Source organism: Pelodiscus sinensis, chromosome 31, assembly GCF_052426305.1.
Source record: "Pelodiscus sinensis isolate ZL-2025 chromosome 31, ASM5242630v1, whole genome shotgun sequence".
NCBI classification, from domain to species: domain Eukaryota; kingdom Metazoa; phylum Chordata; order Testudines; family Trionychidae; genus Pelodiscus; species Pelodiscus sinensis.
In genome coordinates, this window is record NC_143082.1 from 7,647,118 (window position 1) to 7,670,470 (window position 23,353).

Below are 23,353 nucleotides of genomic sequence, written 5' to 3' on the forward strand. Positions count from 1 at the left end.
GGTCTACTATCTAGTTCCGCCCCACCGGCCACCCATTGGCCAGGGCTCCCCGAAAACGCTGCCTTTCTCTCTGTTTCCGTTGGTTCGTGTTTCTTGGGTACTCGGCAGTTCGAGAGATTCCATTGGACCAGCCAACTTCATCTCGGGTGACCTCGAGCGTTCTCTTAGGCCTGTTGCTGGGCTGTTAACTGTCAATCAAATAGCCAGTTGGCTGGCGGAAGGTGAGAGGACGCCATATTGGAAGTCACAGGGGCGGTTGGTGGAGCACCCACGGGGACCACTCGAAGAAGAAGGGGCCCCTCCGGGCAGGCTGGGGTGACGAAGTGTTTGCGGGTCCCAGGGGCTGGCCCAGGGATGGGGCACTGTCCAGGGATCCACGCGTGCCTCAGACTGGGCGAGTGGGGGTCGCACTGCCCAGAGTCTGGCTGGGCCTCTGGCTGAGGGCTGGATTCCACACCCTCCCTGGGCAATTTGTTCCAGTGTTTAGTCACCCTGACAGTTGGGAAGTTTTTCCTAACGTCCAACCTAAACCTCCCTTGCTGCAGCTTAAGCCCATTGCTGTTAGCAGCAGCCAAGGAAAACAATTTTTCTCTCTTCTTGTAACACCCTTTCAGGTACTTACTGCATTGCCCTGGGCACCAGAAACATATTGCTAGGTAGAATCACATGACTGTTCTTGTGGCTTCCAGAGCAACACTTTAGTGTAAATGTTTACAGCCTTTGGTCAGTGTAGATGGGAGCAGGGTCTCAATGAACACACACTGGTCATCTGAAGAAGTAGGCTGTGCCCACAAAAGCTTATGATACCATCTACATACTTTATTAGTTTTTAAAGTGCTACCAGACTATATGTTGTTTTTAAGTACTTCCTTGACAGCTAGCCGAGAGGGGGAAAGACTTTGGGTGTGTTTATGTAATACCGTTTGCTCCTGCTCACATTCAGCAGACAGATTATTGTCAAAGTGATCAGTTTCAGCTGGTATTGGGTACAAATCACCCTAGTACTGAATTCAGGGGTAGTGAAATATAATTACCAAATTTTATAATTATTGTGGCAACAGGCAAAATCAGGGCTGTCCTTAATCTGTCCCAAATAAGGGGGCCAGCCTCGGTTGAAAGAACCTTGTTAAGCCAGGTCGAATGTTAGAGCTCTGTTAAAGGAAGAGGAGTGGGGGCAGATGTTTAATCTAGGAGGCTGTACACCCTCATCAAGGCTATGTCTACACTGGGGGCTTCTTGCGCAAGAACAACTTGCACAAGGATTCTTATGCAAGAACACGGCCACGTGTGAGATGTGCTTTTGTGCAAGAGCATCCATGACTGTGTGGACGCTCTCTTGTGCAAAAAAGCTCTGATGGCCATTTTAGCCATAGGGCTTTCTTGTGCAAGAAACTCCTGCCATGCATTTACACTGCCCTCTTGTGCAAGAGAGCTTACACCTGTTAGAAAACAGCGTAGCTCTTGCACAAGCAGCCCTCTCCTACCATGCTTTACTGTAAATCTTATTGCGTAAGAGCGGGCAGGCAGTGTGGATACTCTGCGGAAGAATGGCCGTTCTTGCACAATAACCCCCCCCCCTCCCAGTGTAGACATAGCCCAAGAATCCTCCCTGGAGTGGTTTAACTTGTGTCCCCTCTCCCCTTCAAAGAAAGGTAAATAGGCTTCAATAGGAACCTCTTTGTTATGTTAAATGCTCAATTACAGTTGAACTGCTTTGTAGCCTGCTAAAAATTACTGAAACTGAAATCACTGAAGATGGAGGCAGCTTTCTGCCCAGACTGCAAAGAACTGAAAGTTAGTAAAAGACTGATGTGTAGCTGTTGTACCAGAAGGCAACTGACAGTCAGCTTGTGCAGGGGTCTGCAATCTTTTCAAATCAAAGAGCCAAACTACATCAAAATTCAAAACAAGTGGTCAAAAAAGAGCTGTAAAAGAATGCCCATTTGCAAGATTCCAAATATGCAACAATATTATTAATTGACATGATTAATAACAGCATAAATGAAATGTATTCACAGACTCCTGGGACTTTTATGGGACTTCCACTGCTGCATTTTTTGCACATTTCTTGGAAGTTTACATCATAACTGGTCAAAGTGTGCTTCATGCACACTTTCAGGCTATCTTCTGTCAATCTTATGGCAGGAGTCTGGGTTGGAGTATATGATGGGCTCAGGGCACGGGCTTGGGAGATGTGAGGGTGCAGGAGTCGAGATGTGAGGGTACAGGAGATTAGGCATGTAGCGGTATGAGGGGCTCAGGGCAAGGAGTTCATGTGTATGTTGGGCTCAGGGTTGGTTTGTGAGTGAGGGGGCAGGAGTGTTATGATGCTGCAGCCAGATGGGGAATGGGCTCAAATAGGGGGCTTGTTGGCCAAGCTTCATTTTTAAATAAATTAAAATACTGTGTCCAACACAAAAGATTTCAACATTGTATTTCTTTATGGCAGGGTGGGGAACCTTTTTTTGGTCAGGGGCTACTGACCCAAAGAAAAAAGTCAGGGACCACACAAGTGTGAAGCAAACAAAAAAACAAACAACCCCTCCCCCCCAAAAAACCCTCCAACCCTTACTGATGTGTCCCCCAACTGAGACACCTCACTCCTGTGGCACTCCATCTCCATGGGGAGAGGAAAGGGCAGGAAGAAATGAGGTTCAAGTCCTCAGGCCAGATTAACTCTTCTGGAGTTCTAGGATTAGTGGATTTTGTGGGCCTCCTTGTGCCCCCAAAAAGGAGGTTAACCGATCTTGCGGGAAAAGGAGGGTTTTTTTTTGCCAAAAGAAAACATCCAGACTGCTTGTTTTTGCACAAAAACCCGAGTGAAAAATGCATTGGCAGAAAATATACAAATGAGATCATGACGCATGCAAATGAGTCCCTCATTAGCATATTTTTTGCCCATAAAAACTCATAGTGTAGATGTAGCCCTTGTCACCAAAGCCCATATCCTCCACTGCCATTTTAGCTGCCCTTCCCACGCTGCCCCAGTGCACTCAATGTGCATCACCACCACATCCAGCACAGGTAGATGGACTTGCTCATGTGATCTTGGTGTCTGTGTCCTTTGAGACGAGAGATGCTTCTTAGATTACAAGATTATTTTAAAAATCTAGGAAAGCTGGAGGCTTTCTCTACCCCTCACTTCCAGCAGAAAGCGGGCACTGGCTGGATCACCAGCATAGGTTGCAGAAGGGCGGAGGACTCGAGCTGCAAGCCATATTTGGCTCCTTTGTGAGCCATAGGTTGCTGACCCCTGAGGTAGTGAATGAATAGCTGGTGAACTGAAGAGATGCAATGGACAGCCAGTAGGGCATCAGCAGAAAGTGACCAGTAGGGTGGTGAGCAAAGGAGTGAGTAAGGTGCCTCTTTACCTTTCCTCGAGGTGGGAGGCAAGCTCTATAGATGCGCCAGTGAACTCTGGGTCTGCACTGACCAAGAACAGTAATGATGAGCACAAAAGAGTTGGGCATGTGAACGGGACTGTTGGGTTGCTGGACTTAAGAACATGAGGGGAAAATAGTATCAGAGGGGTAGCCGTGTTAGTCTGAATCTGCAAAAGCGACGAGGAGTCCTGTGGCACCTTATAGACTAACTGAAGTGTAGGAGCATAAGCTTTCGTGGGCAAAGACCCACTTCGTCAGATGCATGTCACATGCATCTGACGAAGTGGGTCTTTGCCCACGAAAACTTATGCTCCTACACTTCAGTTAGTCTATAAGGTGCCACAGGACTCCTCGTCGCTTTTGAGGGGAAAATGACACTTCCCACCAACCTACCTGGGAGTGGGTCTTTTACTCATGGTTTATGAACCCTGTTGTGTTTTCCCAAAATAATGCCAATTTACTTCCTTCCTTTTATTAGGTTTCTTTTCTACACTCCGTTTCTATGCTTGCGAGTGGGGAAGTATTGCCGCACAGAAGGGGGGGAGCCAGTTCGTGTATCAATCAAAAGGAATCTTGAGTCTAGATTCTGAACCTAGCCCTATTTGCTGCTGGCTTCACCTGCCAGAAGGGTTACATGACATAAAATACCTTGTGTTGAGACCAGCCAACCACCAACAATAGTGTTCAGTGTCACAAACTTTCTGTAAATAGAGATGACAAAACTTTAATAGTTCAATAATTTCTGAAACATTTCTAAATCTTGTCCTTAGTACCATTCAATAATTGAGCTTAGCTGCAGTCTGCTGATACAAATTTAAGAAGGGTCTCCCTTATTTTTTTTCTAAGTTGTACATCTCAAAACTTAAAGTAATCTAAACATAAAGGCTGTGTCTACATTGGCACCCCTTTCCGGAAAAGGGATGCTAATGAGACCAGTCGGAATTGCAAATGCCGCGGGGGATTTAAATATCCCCCGCAGCATTTGCATGAACATGGTTGCCGCTTTTTTCCGGCTCAGGGTTTTGTCGGAGAAAAGCGCCAGTCTAGACGGGATCTTGCAGAAAATAAGCTCTTTTCCGGAAGATCCCTTATTCCTACTTTCAAGATGAGGCATCCCTGCATCCTCTGTCCTGGTCCCTCCTTAAAACATCTGGTGATGGCTTTCCTACTTCTCTCCTAACACATACATTCCTCATTCACACAACAGGAAGATTTCATTAATATGCAAACAATGTCAGCATTTGGGCAAGGACATAAAGTTACAGTTTTAACAGACTTTTCATTTTTCACAATATTCATCTCAAGTCTGAGTTTAAGTAATAATCATAAGGGTCTGTTCTTGTCCTTAATATCAGATACAAATACAAGAAAATACAAGCAATTTGCCTAATGCTAAACTATTACAACATTGTCCTAACTTAAATATAGCTAAAATAGAATTATATACGACAGACCTGCATCAAAATGATGGAGTGGGGAAGATGAGAGCTAGTAGTTAGGGATGTAAAATCCTGTTTAATCAAATAACCTGTTAAACTTTATGGTTAACTGGGATCCCTCGGGCAGGGGGCTGCTCCAGTCTGACTGGGCTGAAGTGCCCCCCTTCCGCTGCCTACAGGATCATAGAACTGGAAGAGACCTCAGAAGGGTCATCAAGTCCAGCCCCCTGCTCTACGCAGGACCAATCCCAACTAAATCAACCTGGCCAGGGCTTTGTCAAGCTGAGACTTAAACACCTCTAGGGATGGAGACTCCACTACTTCCCTAGGTAACCCATTCCAGTGCTTCACTACCCTCCTAGTGAAATAGTTTTTCCTAATATCCAACCTGGACCTCTCCCACTGTAACTTGAGACCATTGCTCCTTGTTCTGCCATCTGTCACTACTGAGAACAGCCTCTCTCCATCCTCTTTGGAACCTCCCTTCAGGAAGTTGAAGGCTGCTATCAAATCCCCCCTCACTCTTCGCTTCTGCAGACTAAACAGATCCAACTCCCTCAGCCTCTCCTCATAAGGCATATGCTCCAGCCCCCTAATCATTTTGGTTGCCCTCCTCTGGACCCTCTCCAATGCGTCCACATCCTTTTTGTAGGGGGGGGCCCCAGAACTGGACACAATACTCCAGATGTGGCCTCACCAAAGCCGAATAAAGGGGAATAATGACATCTCTGGATCTGCTGGCAATGCTCCTCTTAATGCAACCTAATATGCCATTAGCCTTCTTGGCTACAAGGGCACACTGTTGACTCATATCCAGCTTCTCATCCACTGTAACCCCCAGGTCCTTTTCTGCAGAACTACTACTTAACTGGTTGGTCACCAGCTTGTAACTATGCTTGGGATTCTTCCGTCCCAATGCAGGACTCTACACTTGTCCTTGTTGAACCTCATCAGATTTCTTGTGGCCCAATCCTCCAATTTGTCTAAGTTACTCTGGACCCTATCTCTGCCCTCAAGTGTATCTACCTCTCCTCCTAGCTTAGTGTCATCTGCAAACTTGCTGAGGGTGCAATCCATCCCTTCATCCAGGTCATTAATAAAGATATTGAACAAAATCGGTCCTAGAACCGAACCTTGGGGCACTCCGCTAGAAACAGACTGCCATCCTGACATCGAGCCGTTGATCACTACCCGCTGGGCCAGGCCTTCTAGCCATCTTTCTATCCATCTTACCGTCCATTTATCCAATCCACATTCCCTTAACTTGCTGGCAAGAATATTGTGGGAGACTGTATCAAAAGCCTTGCTAAAGTCAAGGTATATAACATCCACTGACTTTCCCATGTCCACCAAGCCAGTTACCTCATCATAGAAGCTAATCAGATTGGTCAGGCACAACTTGCCGTTTGTGAATCCATGCTGACTATTCCTAATCACTTTCCTCTCATCCAAGTGCCTCAAAATGGATTCCTTAAGGATCCCTTCCATGATTTTTCCAGGAACCGAGGTAACACTGACCGGCCTATAGTTCCCTGGATCATCCTTCTTCCCTTTTTTGCAGATGGGCACTACATTTGCCTTTTTCCAATCATCCGGGATTTCTCCCGATCCCCATGACTTTTCAAATATAATAGCCAAAGGCTCCTCAATGACATTTGCCAACTCCCTCAGTAGCCTCGGATGCATTAAGTCCGGACCGATGGCTTTGTGTACGTTTAGCTTTTCTTAACCTGTTCTTTACCCACCACGGGGTGTCCATCTTCATCCCATCTTGCGTCACTTTTAGCGCAGAAGTCCAGGAGCTGACCTTATCCATGAATACAGAGGCAAAGAAAGCATTGAGTACTTCAGCTTTCCCCACATCATCTGTCACTAGGTTACCTCCTTCATCCATTAGGGGCAGCACACCCTCTCTGATCACCTTCTTCTTGTTAACGTGCCTGTAGAAACCCTTCTTGTTATCCTTCACATCCTTAGCCAGTCGCAATTCCACTTGCGCTTCTGCCTTCCTGATAACATTCTCGAGCTATACATTTAAACTCCTCCCTGGTCATTTGTCCAAGTTTCCACTTTTTGTAAGCGTCCTTTTTGTGCTTAACTTCACCAAGGATTTCCCCTGTAAGCCAATCTGGTCTCCTACCATGTTTGCCTCTCTTTCTACGCGTCGGGATGGTTTCTTACTGTGCCTTCAATAAGGCTTCTTTAAAATACTGCCAGCTGTTCTGGACTCCTTTCCCCTTCATGTTAGCATCCCAGGGGATTCTGCCCATCAGATCTCTGAGGGAGTCAAAATCTGCTTTTTTGAAGTCCAAGGTGTGTATTTTACTACTTTCTTTTCTTCCTTTGGTCAGGATCCTGAAATCTACCATCTCATGATCACTGCTTCCCAGGTTGTCACCCACCTCCACTTCCCCTATTAGTTCCTCCCTGTTTGTGAGCAGAAGGTCAAGCTGCGCTCGGCCCCTGGTCGGATCCTTCAGCACTTGTGTCAAGAAGTTATCCCCAACATTCTCCAAAAACTTCCTGGATTGTCTGTGCACGACCATATTGGTTTCCCAACAGATGTCAGGGTGCTTAAAGGCTCACTATGGTGCAGTGAGCCTGGTTGGAGCAGTTCCCAGCCCACTGGCCTGCCAGTTACCAGCCCTCCTTGGTTGTTATACCCATCTGGGCTGGAGCGGCTGCCAGCCCTGCAAGGTGGGTGGCCCTGGCAAGACTGGAGCAGCCCTTCTAGTAATAGAAGTTTTAAGGACAGCAGCCATTTAACATTCTGAGGACTTTTCTATAAGTTGTTAATTTTTGAAATAAAAAAAAAAGTTTAAGGACAGACAGCAACTCAGGAGCCTGCTGCAAATATGAGTCATTTATGTAACATTTAAAATTTAGTTTAATAAAATAGAAGTGCTATTGTATTTGTGTGTATGATTTAGTTCTTACCATTTCCAATGTACTGCTGCTGCATCTACAGCTTGACACAGGCTATGAGTATTATGTACCATTTTCTAAATTATTAAAAATCCTTATCTAAAAATAAAATCACACAGAATACCTTCTGGCTACGTCTAGACTGGCATGATTTTCTGCAAATGCTTTTAATGGAAAAGTTTTTCCGTTAAAACCATTTGCAGAAAAGAGCTTCTAGATTGGCACGGATGCTTTTCCACAAAGAAAGCCCCGATCACCATTTTCGCCATCGGGGCTTTTTTGCGCAAAACAGTTTTTAGCTGTCTACACTGGCCCTCTTGTGCAAAAATATTTCCGGAAAAGGTCTTTTGCCCAAATGGGAACGTCAAAGCATTTGCGCAAGAAGCACTGATTTCAGACAGTAGAATGTCAGTGCTTTTGCACAAAATCAAGCAGCCAGTGTAGACAAAAAGTTGCCAGGCTAGATGCAGCCTCTTAGTACAACATTTTACAACATCTGAGCTGTAAATAAAATGTTTTAGTGATCAGATTTGCACCATTGTTTTAAGAAATGTGAAGTATCAGTGGAAAACTTGATTTAAGTAATCAATGATCTTTTGGGGATGATTTAAATCATGATTCCTTGATGTAAATCAATCCATTTTGAGATAGATCCTCTGATCTCCTCCAGCACTGGTACAGAGTTGGAGTCATATCCCATAGCACAGTAATACAGATACTGAGATCAGCTTAGTTCTGGAAAGGCTCAGTCTTTGGCTACATTTACACTACTCAAATAAGCTTATTACTTGTTATAAGGAGGAGTTATTTTGAAATAAGAAGCCCATTATTTCGAAATAACAGGCTTGGAGTGTGGATGCTTGCCTTACTGTTTTGAAATAATTCCCCAGTGTAGACATGTCCATAGGAACTTGCCACAGCTCCCAGGTGGGACCAGAATCCCAGATAAATGTCTTGCGCTGCATAAAATTTTATACAGAACAAGCTCATACAATGTTCACTCCTTTTTTCAATGAAAGAGAGCGATTCACAGCTGTCGTCCCCCCCATAACAATTATTTACATTGGGTTTATTAATAAAAGTGAGTTTTATTCAGTATAAAAGGTAGGACATAAGTTTTCATAAGAGATAGCAGACAGAACAATGTAGGTTACTAAAGAAAATAATGCACGCAAACTAAGTTTGATAAATGAAGAAAACTTGTAAGTTCCCACCCTACTTCTTGTTTCAGGTAAAGTCCGTCTCAGGCCAGAAATGTCCTTTCTGACCTGTGTCCAGCAGTTCTCCTCCACCCTTATAATTATGAGACTTTGGTTTCCAGCTGGTTTCATGTATTTTCTTGAGGTGGGAAGGCAGTTTGTAAAACAAGCTAAATACCATAATTGTTTACTTCCTTTGCCTTATATACACTTTCCTTAGGGCAGGAAGCCTTTGTTTGATTTTTTTCCCCCACACCGCTGTGGAAAGGTACAAAATTCAAGATGGATTCCAGCTAAGGACACCATTTCGGGAGGATGGGGGGGGGGCAGCCATGGTGAGCTCCCTTCACCAGCCAGGTATGAGAAGTGTGCATGGACTGCAAGCACTTTCCCCTCACTCTCTCAGGCTGCGTCTAGATTGGCATGATTTTCCGGAAATGCTTAACGGAAAAGTTTTCCATTAAAAGCATTTTCGGAACAAAGCGTCTAGATTGGCACGGACGCTTTTCCGCAAAAGCACTTTTTGCAGAAAAGCGTCCGTGCCAATCTAGACGCGCTTTTCTGCAAAAAAGCCCCGATCGCCATTTTCGCGATCGGGGCTTTTTTGCGGAAAACAAATCTGAGCTGTCTACACTGGCCCTTTTGCACAAAAGCTTTTGCACAAAAGGGACTCTTGCCTGAACGGGAGCAGAACAGTATTTCCACAAGAAGCACTGATTTCTTACAGTAGGAAGTCAGTGCTTTTGCAGAAATTCAAGCGGCCAGTGTAGGCAGCTGGCAAGTTTTTCTGGAAAAGCAGCTGATTTTCCGGAAAAACTGGCCAGTCTTGACACAGCCTAATAGTCCAGAGAACGGGATGAAAAGCAAGCCGTGTCCTGAACAGCATGGCTACTGACGGCCCCCCCTCCCCCGAAATAGTGCCCTTGATTCCAGCATCAGGTGACATAGTCACACATCTTTGTAGCACGTCTGCAGGAAAGAGAGTTCTCCCCCACTCAACTGTCTCTTGCTAATGGGCTATTTGCTCTGTGTTTGGCTTTTTCCTTTATAACAATATGGTTTTTCTGTAGCCATGTTGGAAGGCCTGTGGTAGGCCTGAACCAAACCTTCCTCTGCAGACAGACTGCAGAGCAGCAGCCATTAGGTGTAAGGCCTAGTCACATACTCACATTCCATCTAAATTGCATTAAAATAGTGTCACACCAGGCCGTGAGAAGGCTTTCCTACTAGCCCTCCACTGTCACCAGATAAAGAAACAGATCTCAAGATGGGTAAAGTAAACTTAAGTACCATTCTGTCTGGCAAGAAACTGCTTAACAATAGTTGTGGTTGCGGAATCCTCATTCTGTGATCACTCTCATTACTCTTTTCTATTGTGTGACTGTATCATCTTTGTCTGGTTTGTAACTGTTTTTGTCTGCTGTATAATTAATTTTGCTAGGTGTAAATCAATTAAGATGGTGGGGTATAATTGGTTAGGTAATTGTTTGGTTAGTAAAATTATACTAAAATAATTGATTACGGTATAGCTAAGCAGGACTCAGGTTTCATTATATAAACTGGGGTCCAAAAAGTAATAGAAGCAGAAGAAAAGAAGCAAAAGACTGGAAGAAAAGCAAAGGGAAACAAGAACAGGAAGGAACATCAAGAAGAAGGGAGAAGACCTGGAAGAACTACTCACCTCCGAGAGACAGCCTAAGACCAGAGCTGCCCGGATTCTCTTGCATGACTGTGATGTGTAGCAGCTAAGATCCAGAGAGATTGATCTTGCCTGGCCAGCAGGGGAAGTCTGCCTGCCTGTATCAGGATTGGTGACCATGACACTGTGTGCTTAGCATGTGTATTCTGCTTGTTTGGGAATTGTCAATAAATAGAGGATAAGAATATTACTGTGTGAGGCTCTTTCAGTGGCTAAAGATCCTGCCAACCTGTGGGAAGTTATACCCTGAACCCTAGGAATTGGGTAAGGCTGGGTGTGTACATTAACAGAGTTGCACCTTGAGCTCTCAGAACTGAGTAAAGGTGTGGAAGGGATTGGGAAATTTGTGCGGGTAACACCTTGTTACTCCTAAAGGGCTGGAAATAGGCCTTTCCCAACATGAACATGTTGATAATAAATCTACAATCAATTGTGCATATTCAGAAACATATTTTCATAAAGCATAGGGAAGGCCCCATCACACAAACAGCCCCAAATTTGCACCCCAACTCCTTTTGTGGCATACTAGTTTTAAAGTCACTCTTCCTATTTTAGATGAGTTTTAGAGCAATAGGAATATTTAACTCAGGTGTCAGTATCTGAGGAGACTTTTGCCCAGCTAACTCCAAATTTGTACAACTAGCTTTCTAAAAAACTTGGACTTACAGAGAAACAACTTAAAGCAGGGATTTTTTTCCCCACGGCTGACTTGCATTTGTGTAAATTGGATGTTTTTTTGCCTGACTTACGAGCAGGGAATGGAAGAACTTTAATGCATCAGTTCCTACAAGTGTCAATGACTTTAATGTGGAACAGATGTATACTGGGGCAATTTATAGCAGAGGCACTCTCTATGGTTTCCTGGCTCAATCACCATAGCCTAGGTTCAGTGCAACTGGCTGGCAAGAAATTCAATTGCAAGACAGTACTATCCTACATGATACTGGCTAAAAACAATAGATGAGTTCCAGGAGCAATTATTCTGCCCTCTCCAGAGGCTAAACTACTGTTCAGAAAATGACAAACAGATTAGTGGAGTGTTACATTGAATAATGGCAGACCCTCTAAGATCAGTGAACCCAATTAGTGCTGCCATCCCCACAGGATGATTTTAGAAATTTGAGGTTAGAGAGAACCTTGGAACTCTTTCAGAGACTGAAAATGTTTGCAGGAAATGTGAGAGGTGCACATTATGTGTTCAGAAAATATGAACAGCAGCAAGCCCGTGAAACTGGTCTGTATTGATATCCTGATTCTGGAGACAACCTGGAAAAATACGAGAAACATTTTAATAGAGACCAACTATTCTGGCTATTTTGGAGGCATTAGGCACCTTAATCATCACCTACTCCAGCCTGCCCCCCTCTATGCTGAGGCAGGACCAAGTAAAACTAGACCATGCTGGACAGGTTTTTGTCCAACCTGTCTTAAAAACCTCCAACAAGGATTCCACAGCCTCCCTTGAAAGTCTATGCCAGAGCTTAACTACCCTTATATTTAGAAAGTTTTTCTTAATAGCTAACCTAAATCTCCCTTGCTGCAGTTTAAGCCCTTCTTGTCCTGCCTTCAGTGGACATGGAGAACAACTGATCCCACTCTTTTTTTATAACATATTTGAAGACTGTTATCAAGAAGTCTTCAATCTGGTAGCCATGGCTTCCTTTCTGGAGAGAGCACAGGAAACCTTAAATGAGATCAGATCTATTTCTGATGCTGAGGTTGATAAATTGGGAGTTTTCATAGTGGTAAGACAGCAGGGTTGGATGAGATTTGCCTGCAGATGTTGAAAGCGCTGGACAATGGTGGGGTGACATAGTTAATGCACCTCTTCAATGTTGCATGGAAGGTAGGTGCAGCACCTCTGGACTGGCAAATCAGGGTGGTGGTCCCAATCTTTAAAGAAAGGACACAAAAGGGTTTGGCCCAACAATAATGGGATCCCCAGCAAAGCCTATTCCAGGGTGCTGGAGAGGAGGTTACACCAAGAACAATGTGAATTCTGTCCCAGCCACAGAACAATAGACCAGCTCTTTGCTGTCTTGCAGATATTTGATAGGTCATGAGAGTTTTCTAATCTAGTTTACCTTTGCTGTGTAGACATGGAGAAGGCATAAGACATCATTCCTCAAGATATCCTGTGAAAGTGTCAGGAATACAAGGTGCCAGTGCTGCTTTTGCATGTTATCTACTTCCTCTGTTCTCAGTGAGAGTTGTGTTCGTATTCTTGGCATTATGTCGTATTTGTTCAAGGTAGGTGTTGGACTCCATCAAGGGTCCCCACTCCTGTTTGTGAATTTCATGGGCAAGATATCAAAGTGTAGCTGAGCTGTGGAGTATTTCGGGTACGGGGACTCAGAGATGGTATCTCTGCTGTTTACAGATGATGTCTTTCTTGATTCTTCCAACTGTGATCTATGATGTGCACTTGAACATTTCACTCCATGAGACTCAGCACCTCCAAATTAGAGGTCAGGATCCTCTCCCAGAAGAAAGTGGACTGCTGTCCGCAGGTGAAAGGGAGTAGCTGCCATTACTGGAAGAGTTCAAGTATCTAAGAGTCTTGTTCACAAATTATGGCAAATGGGAGCATAAGATCAACCAGCAGATTGGTGCAACAGCAGTGATATGAGTGCAGTACCAATCTGTGGTGATGAAATGGAAGCTGAATTCTTGGCTGAAGCTCTTGGTTTACAGGTCACTTTACATCCCCATTTTCACCTATGGTCATGAACTTTGGGTAATGACTGAAAGGACAAGATTGAAGGTACAAGCAGTGGAAATGAGGTTTCTCAGCAGGGTGGCTGGGCTTACTCTCTAATAGGGATGTTAGCAAACATTTGTATAAACATGTAACCGTTGAAGTTGTGTGGTTTTTTTTTAAACTTGCTACCTAGTTCTTGTGTTATGGGAAGGAGTAAATAATTCTTCTCTATTCACTTTCTCCACATAAGTCATGATTTTATAGGCTTCTATCATATCCTCTTAGTCATCTCTTTTCCAAGATGAAAAGTCCCATCTTACTAATCTCTCCATGTGGCAGCTGTTCCATGCTAGGGATGTGAATGAGTAGTCAAGTAGCCATTAAGCAGGAACTTATTGGGTAGCACCATCAATTACTCGATCATCACCCCGCCCCCCGTTGCCGCTCTGCACTCTTAAAGGGACAGAGAGGAGCCGGTGCGCAAAGATGCTCGCTCATTCTCTGGTCCCCCGCCAGGTTTCAGGACAGCCCTCCCATTCAGAATGCCACTCTACATTCTGAAAGGGACAGAAAAGCAGCAGCCAGTTCCATGGGTGTCTCAGCAAAAGCCCTCCCACCACCTGTTACCATTCTGCATTTTTAAAGGAACAGAGCAGCAGCACCTCATCCCGTGGAGTTCTGTCAGCACAATCCCCCAACCTCCTCTCCATTTCCTCATTGCCACTCTGCACTCTTAAAATGAAAGAGACCTGCAGGATAGGCAGTGGGGTGAGGGAGTGGTGGGACCTGTGGTGAGACACCCGCAGGACCAGCTGCTGCTTCTCTGTCCCTTTCAGATTGCAGAGTGGCAGCACGGGAGAGGGCTGTCCTGAAACCCGGTGAGGGACCAAAGACTGAGTCAGCATCTTTGCGTGCCAGCTCCTCTTTGTCCCTTTAAGAGTGCAGAGCAGCAACAGGGGAATTGGGGGGCTTGCGCTGAGACCATGAAGTGAGCCTTTCCCTAATGAGTAGTCGATGGAAATTCCATGGACTACTCAACTAGCAAATTAATCACTACTTAACATCTCTATTCCCTGCTTCTAATAATTTTTGTTGCGCATTTCTGAACTTTTTCCAATGCTACAATATCTTTTTTGATGTATATAGAGGTAATAAGATTGCTTTATTGTCTTATTTTCTATCCCTATCTTAAAGATTCCTAACATTCTGTTTATTGTTTATTTTTTGGCTGCTGCAGCTCATTGAGTGGATGTTTTCAGGGAACTATCCACAATGACCTCAAGATATCTCTCAAGTGGAAACAGCAAATTTAATCCCCATCATTTTATGTATATAGTTGGGATTATGTTTTCCAATATGAATTGCTTTGCAATTATCCATATTAAATTTTATCTGCCATTTTGTTATCTAGTCACCTAATTTTGTGAGACCCGTTTAAAGCTCTTCATAGTCTGCTTTGGTACTAACTATCTCGAGCAAATTTGTATCCCCTGAAAATTTTGCCATGTCACCGTTTACCCCTTTTTCCAGATCATTTATGAATATGTTGAATAGGATTGGTCCTAGTATGGACTGCTGGGGGACACTACTAGTTACCACTCTCCATTCTGAAATGTGATGTTTACCATTGTTTTCATGACTCAGAAATATAATTTCATGACTCATTATTTTCATGACTCAGCAAAAGATCTTTCCAGCAAGTTGGAAGAAATTACAAAAAGGGGAAGTGACTATGACAGGTTGGACATTTCCCCCCACCCCCCTTACCAGCCTGAGTTTCCTTTGTACTGGATTGTTCTGCCAGGTGCTCAATCTCCTTTTCAGCACATGTTCAGGCAAAGTGACACCCAGCTGCAGACTCAGCCTGCAGTCAGTTCTGTATGAGAGGATTCAGCTCCAGGATTCACCCAGCACTCCTGTGTGCATCCCTCCCCTTGGGAAGTAAACCAAAAATATTGTCTTGAGCTTTATAGAGAGAGATCTGCACAATACAAGTTCATAAAAACCACCCTCTCCCTCAATGTGGGAAGAGATATTGTTGCATAAAAGCCTCCGCCCAAGCTATTACACATGGATTTTCTGGAAAAATATTAAACTGTAAGGTCATGCCAACACTTAGACTGGCAAAAACCTCCTGCTGACTGCACTGCTGGGGGGGCAGGGCGGGGCAGGGGACGTTGTCTAAGTCACTTCATTACTGTTGATTTGTAAATAATTCTCTGAAGCTGTGTTTCAGCTGCATTGCTTTTTAAACTCTGCAACTCCTTGTGATCTTAAACCTTGCAACACCGTAATCTTTGTAAAACCTTGCAACTTTGTAATGCTCAGCAACTTTACTTTATAAGTTTAGAAACTTACTGTAAGCTTGATGATTGAGTCTTGCAACTTTGTAATCTTTGTAACTCCCAGCCACTTTACTTGTAACTTGCTCTAAGCTGCATTCTCCTCTGAGATATGAATGTGTGTGTGGAAGTGTAGACTATTGTGTGTTTGGGACTAGAAAATGCAAGGCTGAGCACGTGGAGCCAGATGAGTTATCAGACACTTAAGAAGACTGCTGCTCTGCTGGATCAAGGGAAGTCAGGGAATGCTTCCTGGTGAGGTGTGTGGATGAGTCACAGGGGTTGCACAAAGGCAGTAATAGGAGAGTGCACAGGGCAGAAATCCTCTTTCTTTCTGAGAAGCAGCAGCCAGTTTCTTCCCTGACCAGTTCCCCAGCCATGATCAGCAGACAGACCCTTCAGAATCCACATGCCTTGGCTCCTTCTGATACCCATATGCCTGTGTGAGTGCCTGAGGGCAGGAATGAATGAAGGTGTATGTGATGTTTGTCCCTTTAGTTTAAACCTTTAGTTTCCCTTTAGTTTAAACCTTTAGTGACAGCTCTAACTGCTTTAGTTTAGCCCGGTAGTGCATATAGTGGAGTGTTAATTCCTTTTACAATAAACCCATGCTAGTGTAACTCTGGGTGGTCTCCAGTGGGATTTTTTTGGGGGTAACATATGTACAGCTTTTTGCTCCCCCAGATATGAATTGTACAAATGGGATTAGAGTACAAACAAGACATACATTTATTAACTACAAAAGGTAAATGTTAAGTGATTGTAAGGGACAGAGAACAGAACAAAGCAGATTACTGGGCAGATCAAACAAAACATGCTAACTAAGATGAATACACTAAAGAAACAGGTTACAAAATGTAATTTCTCACCCTAAATGTTATTTAGGGAGGTTGCACTTTCCATAGCTTAGAGTTCTAGTTATTGCTCTTTACAGACTGTAAATTGACAGACATCACAAAACATCTGGCACACTGAAACTCACAAAAATATTTTTTGCTGTTGTAGCCATGTTGGTCCCAGGGAGACGAAGTGGATGAAATCATATATTTTACTGGACCAACTTCTGTTAGTGAGAGAGAAGCTTTCAAGCTACACAGCTCTCTTCTTCAGTTCAGTGTCACAGAAAAACACAAAGTGGGACAGATTGTTCAGCAAAAGTGTTCAACACACATTTCAGTAGCCCATTCAAGGCAGTTAACATCTCTCTGCTCCTATGGTAGAAAAGGGGGATGCATGGAAGAGCTGGGGGGGTGGGGAATTTAGTGGATTATAAAACTGTAGTAAGCCATACATCCAGTGTCTTTAGTCAATCCATGATTTGTAGTGTCTAGAAAAGTTACGACTAAAACTGCCAGACTTGTCTCTTGAAGGCGTTGTGCAGGTTTCCTTTTAGGACAGGGTGATATGGTGTGATCTCTTCGGGCAGAGTATTCACCCACGTTGTTTTTGTCTTTGTTTTCTTGTGTGAGCTCATTCGAGAGAACAGCAATTGTCTCATTTCACTCACAGGGTTGCCATTGAGGTATTTAGTGCACTACATGATGGACACCACATATAACAGGCACATGCAGGACACCATGAATCTCAAAAGGTGTGTTGTAGAAGATGTTGATCATCATAGCAATGGAAAACATCTGTTTTCTGTCAGGATCTGGTGTCCCTGGTCTGTGGGACCCTTGCTTCCAATGATCAGCTTGGTGATTCTAGGGGGTTGTTTGAAAGCCACAAGAGGATGTTCAGAAAAAATTTCTTTCAGGAGGTGGTTCCTATTGAGCATGGATTGTGATTGTTTAATGATACCCCACACTGGTTTTAGTGTGGCGTAATAACTAACAGTGTGCAGTTGGAGGGGTTTTTATTTTCATATACAAGCAGATTCTTCTGGGAGTATATAGGTGGCCCATCCCATTATGCAGCCTACTTTTATAGTGGAATGTCCTTGTTTGATGAAAGTGACTTTTCCTTATTACTTTTTCCACACCAGTCATGATTTTATAGACCTTTATAATATCCCCCCTTAGTGTACTCTTTTCTAAGATGAAAAGTCCAAATCTTTTTAATCTCTCTTCATATGGGACTCATTCCAAACCCTTAATCATTTTTGTTGCCCTTCTCTGAATCTTTTCCAATGCCAGTATATCTTTTTTGAGATGAGGAGACCATATCTGTACGCAGTATTCAAGATGTAGGCGTACCGTGGATTTATATAAAGGCAATAAGATATTCTCCGTCATATTCTCTATCCCTTTTTAAATGATTCCTAATATTCTAGTTGCTTCTTTGACTGCTGCAGCACACTGAGGGTATGTCTACACTACCCTCCTAATTCGAACTAGGAGGGTAATGTAGGCATACTGCACTTGCAAATGAAGCCCGGGATTTGAATTTCCCGGGCTTCATTTGCATAAAGCCGGCCTGCGCCATTTTTAAATGCCGGCAGTTCGAACCCCGTGCCGCGCGGCTACACGCGGCACGGAGTAGCTAGTTCGGATTAGGCTTCCTAATCTGAACTAGCTGTACTCCTTGTGGAATGAGGAGTAATGGTAGTTTGGACTAGGAAGCCTAGTCCGAACTACCTAGTTCGTGCCGCGTGTAGCTGCGCGGCACGGGGTTCGAACAAGCAGGGATTTAAAAATGGCGGCGCCTAGTTTATGCAAATGAAGCCCGGGAAATTCAAATCCCGGGCTTCATTTGCAAGTGCGGTATGCCAACATTACCCCGCTAGTTCGAACTAGCAGGGTAGTGTAGACATACCCTCACTTAGTTTGGTGAGATCTTTTTTAAGCTCTTCACAGTCTGTTTTGGTTTTAATTATCATGAGCAGTTTGGTATCATCTGCAAATTTTGCCACCTCACTGTTTACCCCTTTCTCTAGATCATTGATCAGTAAGTGGAATAAGACTGGTCCCAGTACAGACCATTGGGGGACCCTACTAGTTAACATTCTCCATTCTGGAAATGTACTATTCCTATCCTTTGTTTCCTGTCTTTTATCAATCCATGAAAGGACCTTCCCTTTTATCCCATGACAACTTACTTACTTTACTTAAGAGCCTTTGGTGAGGGACCTTGTGAAAGGCTTTCTGGAAATCTAAGTACACTATATCCACTAGATTCCCCTTGTCCACATGTTTGTTGACCCCCTCAAAGAACTTAGCAGATTAGTAAGGCCTAATTTCTCTTTACAGAAGCCATATTGACTTTCCCCCAACAAATTATGTTCATCTATGTGTTTGACAATTTTATTTCTTACTATAGTATGAACTAATTTGCCCACTACTGATATTAGACTTACCGGTCTGTAATTACCAGGATCACCTCTACAGCCCTTTTTAAATATTGGCTTTACATTAGCTATCTTCCAGTCATTAGGTATGGAAGCTGATTTAAAGGATAAGTTACAAACCACAGTTAATAGTTCCACAATTTTCCAACTGAGTTCTTTCAGAACTCTTGGATGAATGCCATCTAGTCCCGATGACTTGTTATTGTTCAGTTTATCAATTTGTTCCAAAACCTCCTCTAATGACACCTCAATCTGGGACAATTCCTCAGATTTGTCACCTAAAAAGAATGAATGGCTCAGGTTTGGGAAACTCCCCACTATTCTCAGCCATGAAGACTGAAGCAAAGAATTCATTTAGCTTCTCCACAATGACTTTATCATCTCTGAGTGTTCCGTTAGCATCTTGATCGTCCAGGTTGTTTAGCCAGCTTCCTGCTTCTAATGTACTTAAACATATTGCTATAACTTTTTGAGTTTTTGGCTAGCTGTTCTTCAAAATCTTTTTTGGTTTTTCTTATTATTTTTTTACACTTAATTTGACAAAGTTTATGCTCCTTTCTATTTTCCTCACTAGGATTGACTTCCACTTTTAAAAAAATGTCTTTTTATTGGTCACTGCTTCTTTTACTTGGTTGTTATGCCACAGTGGCCCTTTTTGGATTCTCTTACTGTATTTTTTTAATTTGGGGTATACATTTAGGTTGGGCCTCTATTATGGTGTCTTTGAAAAGTTTCCATGAACCAGATCTTGTGCTCCACTTAGGACTAAATCAAGAATAGCCTCTCCCCTTGTGAGTTCCAGAACTTGCTGCTCCAAGAAGCAGTCATTTAAGGGATCAGGAAATTTTATCTCTGCATCCCATCCTGAGGTGATGTGTACCCAGTCAATATGGGGATGGTTGAAATCCCCCACTATTATTGAATTTTTTATTTTAATAACCTCTCTAATTTCCCTTAGCATTTCATAGTCACTATCACTGTCCTGATCATCTGGTTGATAATATATCCCTACTGTTATATTCTTATTATTGGTGCACAGAATTACTATCCATAGCAATTCTATGGAACATTTTGGCTCATTTAAGATTTTTACTTCATTTGAGTCTACATTTTCTTTTCCGTATAGTGCCACTCGCCCGCTAGCACAACCTGTTCTGTCCTTCCAATATATTTTGTACCCTGGTATCACTGTGTCCCATTGATTGTCCTCATTCCACCAAGTTTCCGTGATGCCTATTTCAAATCCTCATGAACAAGCTCACAGCTTCCAACTGTTAGCTGGTCCTTCAAATAAACAAACAGCTCAGCACTTGAATCTACAAACACACACATAGGCACACAAGCTCAGCACACAGTTTCTTTCAGGTAACTAGCAAGTAATCCCCAAACACAAATATACACATTACAGACAGTGACTTACCTCAAGGGTCCTGTAACAGCTCCTCCTTCACCTGGAGAACTCCCTCACAAAACTCTCTATTAGCTGCCCCTGTTTGCAAAAAAGCATGGCCTGGGGCAGCTACCCCAAACCATCCTATGGGTGGGACAGCTTTGCATGCACTTTCTAGAGGTCAGCAGTATACGTGCAACTATTGTGCTGCTCGTTGCTTAGCATGGAGTGTGAGGGGGTAAGGACGTACATCTTGATGCTGCATGGTGTGTTGGAAGTGCACAGGCTGCTGAGCCCAGGGTTTTTGGGCATGCAGGTCAAATAATGCTTGGTAACATTTGAGCAAACCTGATGCACCTATTGGTTCTTTTGCTTCCCCTGCAGTAAATGCTCTTTCCATTCTCAGTCTCTCCTTGGCTGCATTCAGATGGGTCCTCCAAGTCCTTGTTCAATGGGCAGTCAAGGATAGAGTCTCTTGCTGAATATATCCTCACTAGCCCTTTTTTCTCCTCCTGATAAGGGTCAGAATTTACCAGGCATGGAGGGTGCACTCCAGCAGCTGCGGATGAAAACAGATAAATGAACCATTAGATTTGCAATCACAACAGAAAGGGAAAGATGTCTCAAATTCCCTTACATTATCCGCATAAATGCTAATTTGCACTTAAGTTTTAGAGGGCCTCATGACACCATTACTCTGCAGCTCAAACCAGAGTGAGTGTGAGCTGGGGGGAGGTTCTGTTGCATGGAAGCAATACACTTTAGGTGCCCCTCCCTGAGGACTGATGTAGGGAAAATGCAGTGAATACTGGCGCTATCATCACAGGCAGTGGTGATTTTGGCTGGCATCATATTCTTGAGGGTGATAAAGGCTCACAGAATCCAGCTGCTACTGGCATCCTGAAGCCACCCAGAGCCATATGCCACTAGCCTGTTTACTTCAATAGTGTCAGCTAAACTCACTGCTGAGTGGTATGGGAAGGTCTTTTGAGTGGTGGAAAAAACAAGGCTGCCATCCCTACCAATCTTCAGGAAAGGACTGCAGCGTATATCCAGGAAAGCCTCATCAGGATCACTGAAGAGGCTTGGAGGGTCATCCCTAGTCAGATAAAGTATTCCCCACCCTCTGCAGAGCCCAACAAGAAACACAAATGAAAAGTGTATTCAGTCTAGGTTTGTGCTGCCTCTGCCTGAGCACAGAACACTGATTGTCATAGAACTCTTTGAATTTATTCCATTGTATTTTGTAACAATAACATAATCAGAACTGTGATAGAGATGTAGCTGTGTTAGTCTGGTGTAGCTGAAACAAAATACAGGACTATGTAGCACTTTAAAGACTAACAAGATGGTTTATTAGATGATGAGCTTTCGTGGGCCAGACCCACTTCCTCAGATCAAATAATGGAAGAAAATATTTTCTTCCATTATTTGATCTGAGGAAGTGGGTCTGGCCCACGAAAGCTCATCATCTAATAAACCATCTTGTTAGACTTTAAAGTGCTACATAGTCCTGTATTTTATAATCAGAACTCTATTTCTGTTGTGTAAACTTGTGAGTGGGGTGAATGACATTTTTAAATGGGGAAGGGACATGACGTTTTGGCAAGGAGGGGGGACAAAAAACTATTGCAAGGAATAATTCATGTGAGCAGCCAAGCTCTCTTCCTGCTCTTTAGCAGATTCACCTACACTCGCCTGGATTGACTCTAGCAGCATTTCAAACAGCTCATGGCATGGCTTGAGTCGCCTGCTGCATTCCTCTGCTCCCTTACTGTTTGTGGTCAGGGACTCTGCCTTGGGCTCCTCCCAAGTGTCCAGTCATCTGCAGAGTGCTGGTGGGGTCACTGCCAAACATGGCATGTAGCTTGTTGTAAAAGTGGCAGATCTGCCTTGTGGTATACCTGAAGTGCCTTCATTTTGGCATGGCACTGCTGTTCAACCATCATATCCCTCTTCCAGCACCTCCTGTGCATGTAGTGTTGTTATTTTGACAGCTGTTCCATTTCTGGGCTTGCATAGCCTTGTCTCTCCAACAGGGCGAGATCCACAACTTTTCACCTGCTCCAGCCAGGAATGTCTCTAGTAGCTTTCCTGCATGCATGGAACCAGTATGGTCAGATGTACTCAACAAAGGTGAGCTGCTAGCTGTACTCAGAGGTAGGCAATGAGGACAAGGCATTTAAAAACATGAGGAAGGGGTTGTTTAAAGTGAGGAGTTGGGGAGGACTCTGTGACCCTTTGGCAGTAGAGTTCAAAAAACTGATCAGAGCAATCCCTGTCATGGGGATGGTCATGACAGCTGGGGTTGGGATAGCTGCTGCAGGACAGTTAAGGCTGACAACTAATCCAGTGTCTACACTCACTGTATGTTGACATAAATTGGTCAACTGATGCTGCGGGGAGGAGTTATTGTGTTGCTATAAGAGAGTACTTAGATTAGCAGAAGACAAATTTTAGCATAGACAAATGGATAACTAGGCTGACAAGAGTCACCTTATATCTGCCACGCCTTGTAGAGTGGACTAGGCCTAAATAAATGGAGCTTCTCGAGTCTATCACTATAGAGCATGTTCTCTAATCCTTTAAATCACTCTTGTGGCTCTTCTTTGAGCCATATCCAATTTTTCAACATCCTTCTTGAAATAAAGATGCTTGAACTGGACACAGTGTTCCCACAGTGGTCACACCCGTGCCAAAGAGATACAATCTCTTTTTCCACTTGCGATTCTCCTGTTCATGCATTCAAGGATCACAGTAGCCCTTTGGCCATAGCATTGAACTAGGAGCAGATTATCCACCACCACTTCAACATCTTTCTGCCTTCCAGGAAAGAGTCCCCATCCTGTATGGCTGACATTCTTTGTTCCTAGATGTACACATTTACGTTTAGCTCTATTCAAATGCATAGTTTGCTTGTTCCCAGCTTATCAAGTGATCCAGTTTGCCTGGTATCAATTTGCTCTTTACTACCAAATTTTTCTGTCAT

At 43.7% G+C, this 23,353-nt stretch overlaps 1 long non-coding RNA gene across 1 annotated transcript; it reads right to left on the reverse strand.

The window, feature by feature from the left end:
- Positions 1-6,483: 6,483 nt before the first annotated feature.
- On the reverse strand, positions 6,484-21,727 carry LOC142818947 (uncharacterized). The gene is made up of 2 exons (XR_012896640.2): positions 21,387-21,727; positions 6,484-20,923 (listed from the first exon to the last, which is right to left on the reverse strand). It is a non-coding gene; the product is annotated as an uncharacterized LOC142818947 (long non-coding RNA).
- Positions 21,728-23,353: the final 1,626 nt, after the last annotated feature.